Source organism: Felis catus, chromosome A3, assembly GCF_018350175.1.
Source record: "Felis catus isolate Fca126 chromosome A3, F.catus_Fca126_mat1.0, whole genome shotgun sequence".
Taxonomy (NCBI): Eukaryota; Metazoa; Chordata; class Mammalia; order Carnivora; family Felidae; genus Felis; species Felis catus.
The window spans coordinates 81,929,046-81,945,017 of NC_058370.1; the positions used below are offsets into that span (position 1 = coordinate 81,929,046).

A 15,972-nucleotide genomic window follows, 5' to 3' on the forward strand; every position below is an offset into this window, starting at 1 on the left:
GTCGGGGGGCCATTTCTACGAGTCTAACAGTCTTGCTCTTAATGCTACTTGGTTGTGGCACATGAAGAGGGAGCTACTGGGATTAGCTATGCTCCCAGCCAACTCTCCTCCTGCTTTCTTGCTAGCTGCATCCTAGGGTGACCTTACTGTTCTCTCCCAGGGTTAGTTGGAGCTAACATTTTAATCTTGGGTCCATTTTTTCCCTTCAAATCCTATAAAAACACAATGCAAAAGAGGATTGTGAGCTCTTGCTGCCTTTGACCTTTGAGCAAGAAAGGTGACTGAGCTCAGATGGACTTTGCCCATTGGGTTAGGGGAGGATTCAGGCTCCCGGAACACATAGAGGAGGAGTGGGAAGAGACCCAGCATGCTCTGACGGTGCTTGGTTTCTTGGTAACGTGTAGGCTTGAAGGAGGTGACCTATCTCAGCAGGATTGCCCGTCATGGGGTGACAGAGACATGTTGAAGGGGATGGCCACCCACCCACTTGCAAAGAAAAATTCCACCCTCCTGCTAGAGGTATGTTTCCTCCCATTCATGGATGTTCCCATTAGATGTGGCAGCACCTGAATTAATGGAGGAGAGGAGTGTGAGTGGGACACAGAGAAAGGCTTGGCTAAAAGAGAGAATCAGATGAGAGGGGGTTGACCTGACTGGTGACTAGCTCCATTTGCCAGCTCAGAAAGATTGTCATCACCACCCAAACCATACCGAGTTTAGACTGTGACTGTTACCTTCTTGATAAACTGTGTAGTGTCTATTGTCCTGTATGAATTCAGTTCTTCTCAATAAGGTTTTCTTTCTTTTGAGAAAGATCCCCTCCTAGTGCAGAGAGGTCTGTGAACAGGGTAGGCACAGGACAGTAGTACCAGCTGTGCTTGGACAATGACGCCTTGTCTGGGGGAAGGGCTGAAGCGGGGGCTGGATCTGGCCTGCTCAGCTTGCTAAGCTGAACTCTGGCCCAGGGCTGGGTCAGCTGTGGGAAGGAACACCTTTGTGTAATTGGTCTGCATTTTTCTAGTCTGTGAAAAGCCCTCTTAAAGTGTTAGCGGTATGTGGTCCCATCCCAGGAGGGTCCAAGAGTCATGAGCAGGGGCATCCTGGCACTAAATGTGTGTAGCTCATGGGCACATCTCGACGGAGCCTATGCATCTTTGGTTGGCCACTTACTACTCTTGTACCTAAAGACAGACAAAACCTTGGCATTCAAGAGTTCCATGAATAACTGTGCTGGTCTCTCGGAATTTGATGAGGACCCAGGCTCCCTCCTGCATGGGCTCAAAGAATCAACCCTCTGGTCCTAAATTTTGTCTGACACCGTTTCCGAGAGCTGTTTGATCTAGGGTGAGTCATTTAAACCTTCAGATCCTTCGTTTCTTTACCTGTAAAAATGGGGATGACACTTTTTACATTAAAGGATTGTCCTGAGGATTAAACAGGAGAATGTTCTGGAGAACATTTTGGGGCCTGTAATATCCTGAACAAATGCAAATATTAGGAACGGTCAGTACTCTCCATGCACGCTTAGTCTCTGATTCACCTCAGGTTGAGAAACCAGATGTCCTTGTTTGCATCTTGTGCAGTGGCCACTTCAAAGTCTTGTGAAGTCTCCTTAATAATTGCTAGTGTGCGCTGAGCCCCTGTGTTCAGAGGGCAAGGCTGTACCACGAGATTTCTGTTGCTGTTTTCTTGGAGGAGACTTCCCTACCGATAAATGACACAGCTCATGGGACCCTCAGAGAGAAAATCTATGTGCCAGAAACATTTTTTTTTTTTTTTGGTAAAGTTAAAGTAAAAAAACAAAAGATCAGGGGACAAGCAACATCAGGAATCTGATTCCCTTTAAATGAATCTCAAAATTGTTTTGTTAATTTATAAATGGTAAGGATAAACATTTCAGTCAGACAGACAAATGTCGGTGTCCTGGCCTGTGTGTTTCCCACTCCACAGAATGCTATCGGCAGCATCCCCAACCCCCTCTTGGACCTACCCCTCTTTCAGGTCTTTCTCCGTGCCATCACAACCCTCTCAACTTCATCAAAATCGTCACTAGATGGACCCACACCTGGGCTGATGGGTAGGTGGAGCAGGTAGTAACAGAGCTTAAGAAATTCGTCCGCCCCCAAACATCTCCGGAATATCTTGTTGCTAATGACTGAAATCCCATTATGAGCCACCAATTCTTCTGGATTAAAAAGTTACCTCCTACTAATATCCAAGTCACAACCGGAAGAGTAACATATAAAACTGTTACTTATACCTTAATGTGAAGGACTTGATCCAGGAGCCAGCAACCTTTTTCTACAAAGGATCAGATAGTAAATATTTTAGGCTCCGTGCACCATGAAGTGTCACAACTGCTCACCCCTGTCATTGCGGAGTAAGCGCAGCCATAGACGGCGCACAAAAAATGAGCATGGCTGGGTTTCTAAAACATCTCATTTGCAAATACAAGAAGTGGGCTGCATTCGGCCTGTGGGCTGTAGTTTCTGACTCCTGACTTAATTGAATCCTTGCAAAGGGGGCCACCAGCTGAGAGAGCAAGGGGAGCACCAGGCACCTGATGTGGGGGAGGTGGCCAGCAGGGTGTGTAAACGTGGGACAAAAAGCCACCGGAGAGGTGGATCTTATAAGCCAAACGTCCTAAGAGGTAGTCCTATTTAGACATTTAGACATTTTTTTTTTCTGAGTTGAAATTATTTGACTCAATCGGCTTGTCTGCTACATATATTTCTATAGTTTTTATGGGGTGGGTACACATTTTTTCAGTTATTTCAATTTTAGTTAGTATATCATTCTTATTTAGTGTATCAATTAAATAGGCAAAGGGCCAGGCAGCTCCCATTCTACCCTTTAACAGCGGGGCATGCTATTCACGTCGTGGAGGTTGCTAAACGTTAAAAGGGTAATGCTTTTGAATACAAATAGATTTCTAACTGCATTGCATTGTCCTCTTCAGTCTACATTAAACACGTTTTGATGCTTGAAACGCACTTGCGGATGGTCTGAGAGGAGAATGGTGTTCTGACTTCCTTGGAGCTGTGCATGAAAGAAACTTTTACTCTTTTTGTCCGGTGAGCGTTTTATTTCAGGATCAACAGTGGCTGAGGTACTGGTGCTTAGTCCTAGCTGTGACATGTTCTTAAAGTCAAAAGAGATTTGTAAGCATTTGTAAGCCTCTTTCGGGTGCCGGTGGGCACACAGGGGAAGGTGCGTGATACCCGCGAAGCTGGAGACGCTGACCCACGTCACAGAGGGTGTGAGCTTGGGTGGTGCTCCAGGAGCCAGGTGGGATTGGACCTAAGACATGACTCCTCTTTGCCAGTCCCTCCTGTGACAGACAGCACAACATGGAAGGTGACAAATTTAGAATTAGGAATAGAGCCTGCAGCCATGGAGCTGGCAAGATGGAATCATAACCACAGCCTCCGAGAAGACTAAAATGGACCACTGAGGTGGGGAGAGGAAGGGCAGTGGGGTTGCTGAACTGATGCCTTCATTTGACCCTGAGACTTACTGGCTTCTCTGCGCCTTTGGGAACTGACCCAATGCCTTGGAGACAGTCTAATTATCTTTTTATACATTCATGAAGAAGTTTATTTTTGGTAAAGACATCAAACTGGAATATACTTGATTAGTTTACATTGGAAAAGTAATTTGGGGCTCATCATCCAAATTACATTAAAAATGCTGAACTGTATTCCAGTTATCATCTAGTCTAGCCTGTTTCTTACTGTATCAGGGAGACGGGGTAATACCAAATGACAGGGCCTGCATATATTTTGTGTTCTTAAATATGAATGAGTAAGAGAAAAACTTTGCTTTTAACAGGGGACTGTTAACATTCACTAGATGTTTCATACGTGGGCCTCTTTCCTCCTGCAGAATCTTGTCAGGGATCTGAATGCAGAAAGGACAGAAGATCCGCACTATCTGTGCCCAGCACAGGAAAGGACGGCCCTACATCTGCACCATTAGATACCTCCAGAGATAGAACCCCCCGCCCCCCCACCTCTGCCAACAGTCTGTTCTTGTCATTCACAGTAATACTCCAGTAAGTCACCACAGACACTGATTTAGCAAATACTGAGCCATTGCTCTCAGGGGAAATGCAGAGTTAGGTTCCCGGTGAGCCCCTGGGCACGGCACTGCATCAACCAATCAAGATACAACCTTGTTTTATCTGTGTTTCAGTTTAAAGGCATCTCATTCAATGCATATTGTTAGTTCATTACCACTGAACTCGCAGCCAACAACGCTATAACTCATACCTAAATGAAGCTCATCTAATATGTGCATATTCTTGTAAGGCGCATCACAGACTTCTGGTGTTAAGAATACTAGACAGCACTTTAACACTATGCTAGAGGCCATTTTCAACAGCAAAATCACCAAAAAGAAGCACAAAAATGTGAAAATCATGGCACCGAATGGATCACAGAAGGGACACTTGTTTACAGTACGGGAGCTAAACAGGAAGGCAGAGTCGCTTCATTCAACCTCAGCTGAGGAACATGCATTAGGGGACTTAAATTTTTTGTCACTCTGCTCATATCTGTGAATGACTGCAGAAGCACTGCCAGTATTGATTTGGGGGTTACAACACAGGCAAATTCAAAAATATAGAATCTGTGAATAATGAGGACTGACTGTATATGTAACAAGATTTATTGCAAGGAATTGGTGTACATGACTGTGGGGACTGGCAAGTCTGAATCTGTAGGGCAGGCCAGCAGGCAGCAAACTCTCTAGCAGAAGCCAGAACTGTACTTAACAGGTGGAATCTCCGCTTCTTCGGGGAAACTTCAGTTTTGCTTTTAAGGCCTTTCAAGTGATTGCATGAAGCCCACCCAGATTATCAAGAATAACTTCCTTTATTTAAAGTCAGCTGACTGTAGATGTTAACCACACCTACAAAATACAGCAACACCTACACTAGAGTTTAATTGAACAGCTGGGTGCAATAGTCCAGCCAAACTTGACACATTAACCTAACCATTGCAGCGCCCAATTTAGAACCCAGAAAAGTGTCCCAGGAGGAGATCTTCCCTTTGCATTTTCCTAGAAGGCTAGTGTGAGAGCAATAACTCATAAACCCCGTCCTCCAGCCTGCGTCAGTGTCTGTTCGATGTTCTCCAACTTCCACTCTGCAGAGGGACCTCTTTGAGTCAGAGCGCTGACCGCAGTGGGGGTGGGGAGAGACCCTTTAATGAGGTGTTAAAAAAAGTACAAAGGTTTAAGCCTCTCCCTTTGATTTGCCGGATATGACCCCTCTTTGCTTCCAATTAGTTTTCTTATATCCACTGATTCAGGTTCTTTCTTGCTGCTCCGAACCTCATCCTGCAGCCAGTTGCTTAGCCCCTCCCCTGAAATGAATAGAGGGCTTTGACTGCTCCCAGTCCATGGGCTAATGTCAGCACTGTTCCTGAGCAGTAGTGATGCTATTGCCTAATCTAGAGTACAAGGCTTCCCTATTTCTCTTGGCCTCATGACAGTTAGGGGAAGAAGGGGGAAGGATCTTGCCTAGCACATTAGCCTCGCACTATTTAAAAGGTGGTACATGAACCAGCTACGTCAGTATCATCTGAGAGTCATTAGAAATGCAGAACCCTTTGGGGCACCTGGATGACTCAGCTGGTTGAGTGTCCAACTCTTGATTTCAGTTCAGGTCGTGATCTTATGGTTCCTCAGTTCAAGTCCCATGTTGGTCTCAGTGCTGACAGTGCAGAGCCTGCTTGGGATTCTCTCTCTCCCTCTCTCTCTTCCCCTCCCCCATTTGTGCTCGCACTCTCTCTCTCTCTCTCTCAAAATAAATAAATAAACTTAAAAAAAAAAAAGAAAGAAACGCAGAACCCCAGACCTACTGAATCTGAATATGCATTTTTAGCCAGATTCCAGGCAATTCGTATGTACAGTGAATTCATAAAGCACACTCTAGGTAGCTATCTGGAGCCTATGGTCTGTCCTTCAACCCTCATTGTTTAGGTCTTGCACCTTGACCCATCTCTGCACCTATTTTGAATCGGATATCCCAGAATAACCTTGCTCTACCTGGCACTGGTGGATGGCTACCTCCATCCTGCTCCCAACAATTGGAAGTCCCTGAATAATGCCACCTGCCAAACCTGGCCTGCATTTTTCCTTCCCCTGTTTAGGCAGGACTTTCTATTTTTAGCACCTCCCCAGGAGCACTACTTCTGCCCCATCCTGCCCTGTGTTTCTGCCAGCTCCCCTCCCTCTTGGACTCCTGTCAGGCTCTACATGCCAGACTACCGGGGGGGGGGGGGGGGGGGGGGAGTGACTGGAACTTCCTTTTCAGAACTGACTTGGACAGATTCAAACACTGATTAGCACAGTTCAGAGAGGAAGTAGAATCAGCTGAGAGATTCAGGGAACAGGGGTCAGTTCCTGGATGTCTCACTTCTGGAATGAACTGAGGTCAATGTATGACCTCTATTTAAGCCTCCGTTTCTAAATTGATGGGAAAGCTACCTTTGAACACCTTCTGCGAAACCCATTAAACCAGTTTGGGATCTTAAAGGTTTTTTATATATTTGCTTTTCAGGACAGTTTAACAGGGGATCTGTGGCCAGCACAGAGTTACAGAGTTGTCTTTACTAGAAGTCTGCTGGCCTCTTTTGTTTTTTATTAAGCATGGAATACGTTAACTTATCATTATGGAATACCACCATGCCATGCAGCAAATGGTTAATTGAGTGGCATGCCTTTAATAGTATAGTCTGTAATTATAAAAGCTATTTTCAAAACCCCACATTTGATCATTTCTGAAGCGGGAGGATTTCTCACCATGAAAACCAGCTTTAGGCTTGGACAGCAATTACTCATGTTTCCTTTTCCTGGCATTATGACTAGAGGAGTAGACAGTGGATTGGTTCCAAAAATAATCTCAAGCTTTTCTCACTTAAAGTCTGTCAGTTTCTAGGCTCATCTCCCATGTCTCCAGAAGTGGAGAACATATAGTCATAAGCTGATCAACTATAGCCTGCAATTTGCCGACGGTCATTTTCCTGACTCGTCTGAATCACCACATGGTTCACACGATTGCCACTGTATCCAGATGGACTAGGTGCATGTTGATGGACATGCAAATCTACTTGAGCAAAGTAAATTAATTATACAAGTGAATTGACTTACACATGCTTGGAACGTTCCGAACTCCTGCACCACATAACTCTAGGGGCACCATTACTGGCCATGTAAATGGAGCTCATGTGCAGTGCACAACCTGTGGGACTGCATGTAGTTGGTATCTGTTGGCTTCAGCCCAAATATCACTTCCTCAGAAGGCTTCCCTGACCATTTAGCCTAACAGAGATGTACTTTTTCTCCCCATTCTATTACCTTCATGGTACTTATCATAGACTGAAATGATCTATTTCAGTCTCTGCCTCTCTGCACCAAACTGGAGGTTTCTGGAGGGCAGGGATGTTGTCTGTCTTGTTACAAGTCTGTTTAATACACAGTGGGTCCTTAATATATTTGTGGAATGGGAGAATGAGATACACAATATGTACATTTAAAGCAATGCCTATAAGATGGGAGATTGCTTTAGGAACCTTTTAACCTATCATTAAAATGCTAAAGTAAACTTTCTTCCATGGTTATCTCTTCTGGAAATTTTTATTTTGTATAATTTCTTCTGTCCTGTCTTACTTTGTCTCCCCCCCGCCCCCCGGCTCTCTTAAGGTACAAATAATGACCTTAAACCTCTCTAAAATGAAAGAACCAACTAGTATTTGAGTGCCTACTGAATATCAGTCATGGTTACAAATACAAAGCATGATTACAAAACACAAAACCATGGTCCTTATGTCAATGATGAAGTAAGACATAAACATGAAACACGGATACTTTTTGATTATTTAAGCTATACCTATGTTCTTAAGAATTGATAGGCAAGGGGACTATCTTTCTTGATTTTCCATTTTTTGCTCAGTATCCTCAGAATCACAAAGGTATTCCTTTTTTAAAAAAAAATTTTTAAGGTTTATTTCTTTTTGAGAGAGAAAGTGAGTTGGGGAGGGGCAGAGAGAGAGATGGAGACACAGAATCTGTCAGCACAGAGCCCGATGCAGGGCTCAAACCCATGAACCACGAGATCATGACCTGAGCTGAAGTCGGAAGTTCAACCACCTGAGCCACCCAGGTGCCCCAAGGTATTTCTTTAAAATACATTTTTTTCCTAGTACAATAATATATTTAACACCAATTTAAGAACAGGAGAGTTGTCACAAGGAAATCCATGATATTTAATTACCAGATTAACTGTACAACCTTGGTTGTTACGGAGGCCTGTAAGTTTATTTAGCTGAGATAGAAAGGAGCTTATGAAGGTTTGTGCTGAGTCTGAGGTTCTTAAAGAAAATGCAGTGAGACTCCTGGTTTGAACCTAAACTCTTTCCACCAGCAAGATTAGAATATTTCTGAGCACCTCTGATGAGCCAGCTGGGAAAACAGCTTTTGGACATCCATTTGCATGAGTAAATTGTCAAAAGTGCTTCTGGGGAGCATCAGGGGCAAGAGAATGGGAAGGACTCTGGTCTGAGCTTGTAGAAAGAGGGCAGATGCCCAAAGAGCTGCTTTCAGGAAGGATCCGAGTCACTCAGCTGAGACCAGTGTCCCCTGGAGTCCAGGAGACAGAGGCTGGCCTAGCACCTGTGACTTGAGGACTCCAGGGGCTATAGTTCTGACACCTTGAGTGTTGAGCCTTGGGTTCATCAGGAGAAAGGACATTATGGTATTCATGGAGGGCATGGACAGGAGTGGTGGTCTCAGCTGGAAGCATAAATGTGGAGCATATGGGTGGCTGGAGCAGAAAAGGAAGAACATGGCAGGGGCAACCTGTCTGTGGCACGTTGTGAGTCACACACTGCCTGGAGTGAAATTTCTAGGCGTGACTTTGAGGAACCTCAGAGTCTTGCACCACTCAAGCTATGTAGGGAGCTACTATTGCTGTGATTCATAGGCCAATAAAGCTAGACAAATTCAGGCCATGGTATTTGAATTCAGACATTTGAACAGAAGAGTTGGGCCCACAGTGTTGTGGAAAGATGTGAGCAAAAACTTGGGGAATAGTGTCATACATGTTGTATTCCAGAGACAGGGTCTTGTAAGGGGTGATGGGAAAACACGATGCAAAGATAGATTGTAGCCAGAAGCAGAGGGCCCTGAATGGTCAAGCCAAGGACTCACCACTGGTGGCTGATGAGAAGAGTGAAGCAAAGAAAACTGGTCTCAGGGAGAGTCACTTGGCCCAGGTGTTTAGCAGTAGTTTTTTAAACTTGCCTTAGCAGGGGAGCCTAGATGGCTAAGTCAGTTGAGTGTCCGACTTCGGCTCAGGTTATGATCTTGCAGTTTGTGGATTTGAGCCCCGTGTCGGGCTCTGGGCTGACAGCTCAGAGCCAGAGCCTGCTTCAGATAACGCATCTCCTTCTCTCTCTGCCCCTCCCTCACTTGTTCTCTCTGTCTCTCTCTCTGTCTCTCTCTCTTAAAAATAAATAAACATTAAACTTGCTTTAGCAGTAGAAAGATTTTGTGAAATAGAATCTAATGAAGATGCTTTAGAGGTGTGAAGTAGATCAGACTGGAGTGATAGAAAGGGAGGAGGGGGAAAAGATGGGGCCTTGGGTGCAGGGTGAATCCAACAGTTATGGGATTTTGGTCATGGGATAGTTGGTGAGTTGAAATTTTTTTTTAAGCTGTATATCCTAAAATAAACAGTTACTCGTTTTGTGATTAAAAATTCCAAGGTTACTTTAAAAACTAAAACAATTCATTGCTTTGCTTTTAGAATCAATTCATAGCTCATCTTGGAAAAATGTTTCTTCTTATTCTGGATCTCACAGATTTCCTATTAGCACGTTTTGTGTGCCCCTTGTGAGTTGTGGGTAGGGTCACACAGAGTCACAGGTAGTGTACTTCTGTCTTAGTACATTTGGGCTGCTGTACCAATACCATAGACTGGGTGACTTATAAACAACAGAAATTTATTTCTCATAGTTCTGGAGGCTGGAAGTCCAAGATCAAGGGGTTGGCAGATCTAGTGTCTGCTGAGGGCCCACTTCCTAGACGACCATCTTCTCACTGTGTCTTCACATTGTAGAAGGGGTGGGGGAGCTCTCTGGGGTCTTTTGATAAGGACACTAATCCTATTCTTGAGGGTTCCACCCTCATGACCAAATCACCTTCCAAAGGCCCCACCTCTAAATGCTGTCATATTAGGAATTAGGTCTCAACATATGAATTTTAGGGGGACATAAACCTTCAGTCTATAGAGAGCAGGTACCTATTGCCCTGGGTGTGTTAATGTTGCCTCCCCAACCAGTCTGTAAACTAAGGTCTGTAAACTTACTAAGGCCAACTTGTCATAATCCATGTATCCTTCCTATTCATCAGTAGGTGCTCAATTAATGCCTATTAGCTAAGGAAAGATCCCTCCGCTAAACTAGGAGGGAGCAGGGCAGGAACCATGAGAGTAGCCATTACAGCCTTATTTGGAATGTGGCCTACAGCTTTAGTAATGTTTACATATAATTTGAGTGTTGTCCTGTTTTTTATTTTTTATTTTTGTTTCTTTTAAAAAAATTTTAACGTTTATTCATTTTTGAGAGAGAGAGAGAGAGAGAGAGAGGGAGAGAGAGAGAGAGAGAGAATGAGCGGGGAAGGAACAGAGAGAGAGAGGGAGACACAGAATCCAAAGCAGGCTCCAGGCTCATGACCCGTCAGCACAGAGCCCAACGTGGGGCTCGAACTCACAAACCGTGAGATCGTGACCTGAGCTGAAGTCAGATGCTTAACTGCCTGAGCCACCCATGTGCCCCAGTGTTGTCTTGCTTTTAAATCAATTACAAGATTCCTACTGCTATCTGAAATGACAGAAACATTATTTGTGGACCTCGCCAAAAGAGACGGTACCTAAAGAGGTCCTGGCACTTACTCAGGAGAACTTAACCTTTTACTAATTATGTTAGGAGAGAACACAGGAAAAAAAGTGTGGGTGGCTAGACGCTAATACATCTCAGCCCTGAGGAAATGCCAGGGTGATGGGTGACAGGGAGCATGTGTTACTCTCAGGATTCAAACCTGCCACATGTGTGTCTGGTCATAGGTATTTCAAGTCACACCTCCACTTGCCCACGCAAGAACACTTTGTTCTCTTACCCTCTCTCCTTCTGCCCTGGTGTCACCCTTCACACACACACACACACACACACACACACATACACACACAATTTCAATGTTATGCTTTCCTTGTTAATTCTTTCAGTAAGCCTTTGGTTTCGTAGATCTATAGCTTTCTGTTAAATCCTAGTCCCTTTTGGATCATTGAACTCACGGAGATTGTCCTCTGTCTCCAGTTTTTGGTTCTTCTGTTAAGTGCCTAAGGGGAAACAAACATGAACCAAGAGACAAATGGCAAAAACTAACCCCAAAGGCCTTCATATTAAAGCCATTTCTTTATGTAACAATAACACAAGTCCCTAAACAAGTGGAGACTAGGATGCAGATAGATGACTTATTCTGTTTGCTATGAATTCCTTTCAGTTGAAAGGAAGTTGTGGTGGCAAGTCAGTGATTAATACAATTACCTCTTAACATGGATGTCTGATCCATCACCGCCACGGGCTTGAAAGGGAGGCAATAGCCTCAGCCACTGGCATCACGTTACCCACATTATATAATCCAGGATAGGTTTTGCAGTAGTTGAAGAAAACAAAGGTGTAAAACCAGGGACTTCTAGCAGAGAGGAAGAAGTGAGGCTTCCTGCCAGATGAAGCCCTCAACCCAAAGGAAGAGAGGAATAAGGAAAAGGTATTTCTCAGAGGTGGACCGAAGGCTGCTTCTGTTTCCTTCTGGCCTAGGCTGGGTCTAGCTTTTAGGACACTATGGCCCAGAATGACTAGAGGGAATTAACTACATCCTCCTATGAGGCTTCTACCAGGTCAGGGTCAGAAACACTCATCTATTCCCATGGAGAACATCACTCAGTCATGAGATCTGTGGTTTGCCTCATTCTCCACCTCTGGAAGCCAACCAAGGCTAACTGGCCTGGGATTTCCATCTGGGATGACTAGAACCCATCCTGGTGAGCTCTGGACTTCAGTAGGTACTGGCCTTCTGGGGTCATTCCTAGAGCCATCCTTTGCTTTTGGGCTCTGTGAACCAGTGAATTGAGGCTGGGCCTCACTTAATCCTTTACTTCACTTCCTTCACTTACCATCACTTCATCCCTGCTGCTAAAAATCTAGCCCAGGCTTATTACCTTTCATCTGGACCTAAATCGAAAGCAGTTTCCATCTCCTGGGCCAATTCCAAGTAATTGGTATAGGCTATTGGAGTCCTATGTTGAAAAGAATTTTGAGTTTATCAGGAAAGAGTGGTTGTCCATTAATAGTGACCATCATGGGCACAGGAGGGAAACTGCAACATGCATCCTGATTTGGACTATTACCTCAGCCTTCTGAGTGTTGTGCTTCTATTTTCTTCCAGAAAAAGAAGATTAATCTTCTAGAAGCATTATTTGATAACATCTTATCAAAAAAACTTCAACCCCACTCCGCTTTAGCAACAGAGTCTGGTTCTACCTCTGCTATATCTATCTAATTGCATATGTGTATGGATATATGTAATGACATATGTATGGACCTCCACCACAGCCCCCACGCCCTCTCCCCAGCCATGGCCATGCTTCTCTCAGAAAATGACCAAATCTTCTGTTTTAGTTCAGGCTGCTATAACAGAACACTATAGATGAGGTATCTTAAACAATAAACATTTATTTCTCACAGTTCTGGAGACTGGGAAGTCCAAGACCAATTGTTTGCAAATTCAGTGTCTGGGGAGAGCCCTCTTCCTGGTTCGCAAATGACTGTGTTCTTGCCACATCCTCCCATGGTAGAGAGAGGGAGGGTTCTGATCTCTGTTCTTATGAGGACACTAATTCTCTCATAGGGGCTCCACCTTCATGAACTCCTCTGAATGTAATTACCACCCCCCCCCCCCCACCAAAGGCCCTACCTCCTAATACCATCACATTTGGGGTTAAGGCTTCAACATATGACTTTTGAGAGAACACAAACATTCAGCCCATAGCATCTTCTATTTTATGAACTCCTTCAACTCCTACCCTCAGAACTTCGGATTCCTCTGCCATCACATTCACCTTCCAGCCCTCCCCTCCACTTTCGAGGGAAAAGCTGGGTTGTCTCCTCCATAGAGCCTCTTCTGGGACTCTGGATCCAATTTCTTTTGGCCTTTTATTCTCTCCTTTTTTTTTCTTCTCCCCTCTTCTGAACCCTTCCCAGCAGCCTATAAACGTGGTCATGTTTCTCCCTTCTTAAAATAAAAAATCTCTCTCCCTTGCCAGTCTGCCACTGTCCAGCTCCCTCACAGCTAAACTCCTGGAAAAAGCCCATTCCTTCATGACCCTGTCCACCTACCTGTCTTACCTATTCACTTTACACAGAGCCAATCACTGTTCTTGGCTTTCTGGATCCCAGACCTTCCTGGTTCTTCTCTTTTCTCCTTGATTTGTCTTCTTCAAGCCTTACTCTTTAAATGATGGCATGGCCTGGAGATTTGAAAGTGGATTTCAGTCCGCCTGAGTGTCCCAATCGGTTGAGCGTCCAACTCTTGATTTTGGCTCAGGTCACAATCCCAGGGTCATGGGATTGAGCCCCATTGGGCTCCATGCTGAGTGTGGAGCCTGCTTAAGATCCTCTCTCTCCCTCTGCCCCTCTCCCTGGTTCACACGTGTGTGCTCTCTCTCTCTCCCTCTCTCCTCTCAAAATGAGAAGAAAAGGAAAGGGAAAAAGAGGGAAAGGAAAGGAAAAGAGAAAAGAAAGGAAAGGAAAGGAAAAAGAAAAGAAAAGAAAAAGAAAAGAAAAAAAGAAAGTGGGTTTCTAATGCCAAAGGCTGATCCTGTGAGCACTGTGCCATGCTCTAGTTCCTTCGGAGCTGCTACCAGGTGAAGAGGCAACTACTCTCCAGGGCAGGCTCTGGAAGGTAGGCTATTGTCACACCTGGGGATGAAGAAGATGGAGAAAGTAATATCGTTGCCAACACTGGGAAAAGTATGAAGAACATTCACATTGCCCAAATTCCTAATCTGCTCTATTGCTTTAGCTGTGGTTAAAGAATGTGAAAAATGTAAATTTCCTGTTTGAATAAGATGCCTGCATTTAACTGTATTGTCACGAAAAGGGTACCTAAATATCTGTTTACAGTGAGGGCAGCAGCTAGAACTACCTGCCTGCCTGGTTCAGGGATCTGAAACATCTAAGAGACCACCAGGGTTTACTTCAAAGAGGATCTGAAGGAGAAGACCTGTCTCCAAGTCCTGGATATTGGAATTAGGACACTCGTGGAAAGGAGCAAGAAAAAGAAAAGACTTCCCTCAAACTCCTTTATGAGTTGGAGAACTTGCCCTGAGTGGGAGGGGTTGAGCTCAGAGTCCCAGAAAGGGTTTGAGAATCAAACCTCACCTTGTCTAGGTTGAAGCTGGTCCTTGGTTCATCAGACAGGGCAGTGGATCTGAAAGTGGTAGACCCATGCTTTCTGAGGCCTGCAGGGCAGACTTGCCTCCCCATGGAGCCAGAAAGCTCAGACCCTGGGCGGGAACAACCCAAGTAGCCTCCTAAACTCTGGTGAACATTGGCATCCTATGAAACCAGGAGGTGCCTGAAATCAAATACCTCTTTGTAACTTGGGACCCTTGCTTTCTCTTCCTGTAGCCGGTGAGGCCTGGGAAATAAGCTACCCTTGGAAACGAAGCCCAGAGGTAAACAACTGAGGAGCTCACCAACCAGTTGGAGAAGTTCCACTTCGTCTGCAGAATGTGGGTTTTGGAATAATAATGCTCTTCTTCATAAACTGCATTCCAGTGTGAGAGCCCTGTGACTGTAACCATTCATGTCCTTAGACAATTCATCTCTCAAAGTCCTTTTCAAGCTGGGGAGGCTCTTGTGTCTGCTCTACACCAGCTCTGGGTGTGGGGGATTTTGGATGAGGCTGCGCCACAATGAGGCGGGTCCCAAGATGTGAATATATAATCAGATCCACCATTTGACAAACCAGAGTGCTAATTTCCCAAAGTGCTTAGTCACTTTTAGCCCCTGACTGCCTCCTCTGTGACTGGGCCCAGTGTGGATCTGAGTGAGTCATTTATGGGGGCAGGGCAAATGTGGGAGAGAACAGAGCAGGACTTTCTACCAATCTCAGATTTATTGGCTACATGAATTTGGCATCTGGTTGGTGCTCTCTGTACCTCAACACTTCATAATTTTTTTCTTTTTTTTCAAGAAAGAGCCTTGGGAAATAAGACTTCATCTGTTTTGGTGGAAGATCAGCAGCGGTAGCTCACCTACACTTGGTGCTACGATCCTTCCGGTATCTGTCCTGTGTGCAGAGAATCCCCACTTTTCCTCGGTTTCCAGTGGAGTTAGGGAGTCCGAAAAGAGACGGAGAGACAACATTTGAGAGACCCGCCCACCCAAAACGAACCCAACCCAATTCCAGATGACTCGGCTCAGTGCTGAATGGGGCTTTATTATTGTTTTCTTTGTTCCTTTGAGATTGGTTTTCATTATTCATTGTTTCTCTAAGTGGATGGAAACTGAAAACTATGGGTATTACATTTTAATTGGGGCCAGTACTATTCTAACAATCAGGAATTTAACTGATGTTTTTTAGAAAACGCAATTTGCTGGCATGAAAAAAAAATCTTTTCCCCAATTTTTCATATATTGATGTAGGCAGGTAGGGAAAGCCATTTATGTCCAAAATACAGTATTTTCCAATAGGTTCAAATAGTAGACTATCACCCAGTTCTGCATTTATTACCTACAGATAATGGGATCCTTGTAGGTGTCACCACCAAACTGGTTATTACAGATAACATCTCATAGCATTCTTAGTTTCCTCATTAACTCTTGTTGAGTGGTTTGAGACAGA

The 15,972-nt window shown here is 44.6% G+C and overlaps 2 long non-coding RNA genes across 2 annotated transcripts; one reads left to right on the forward strand and one right to left on the reverse strand.

Moving 5' to 3' along the window:
• On the forward strand, positions 1-15,457 carry LOC123384481. Its single transcript, XR_006595617.1, has 3 exons — positions 1-277; positions 14,754-14,857; positions 15,322-15,457. It is a non-coding gene; the product is annotated as an uncharacterized LOC123384481 (long non-coding RNA).
• Positions 12,781-15,354, reverse strand: LOC123384484. Its single transcript, XR_006595619.1, has 2 exons — positions 14,822-15,354; positions 12,781-13,591 (listed from the first exon to the last, which is right to left on the reverse strand). It is a non-coding gene; the product is annotated as an uncharacterized LOC123384484 (long non-coding RNA).
• Positions 15,458-15,972: the final 515 nt, after the last annotated feature.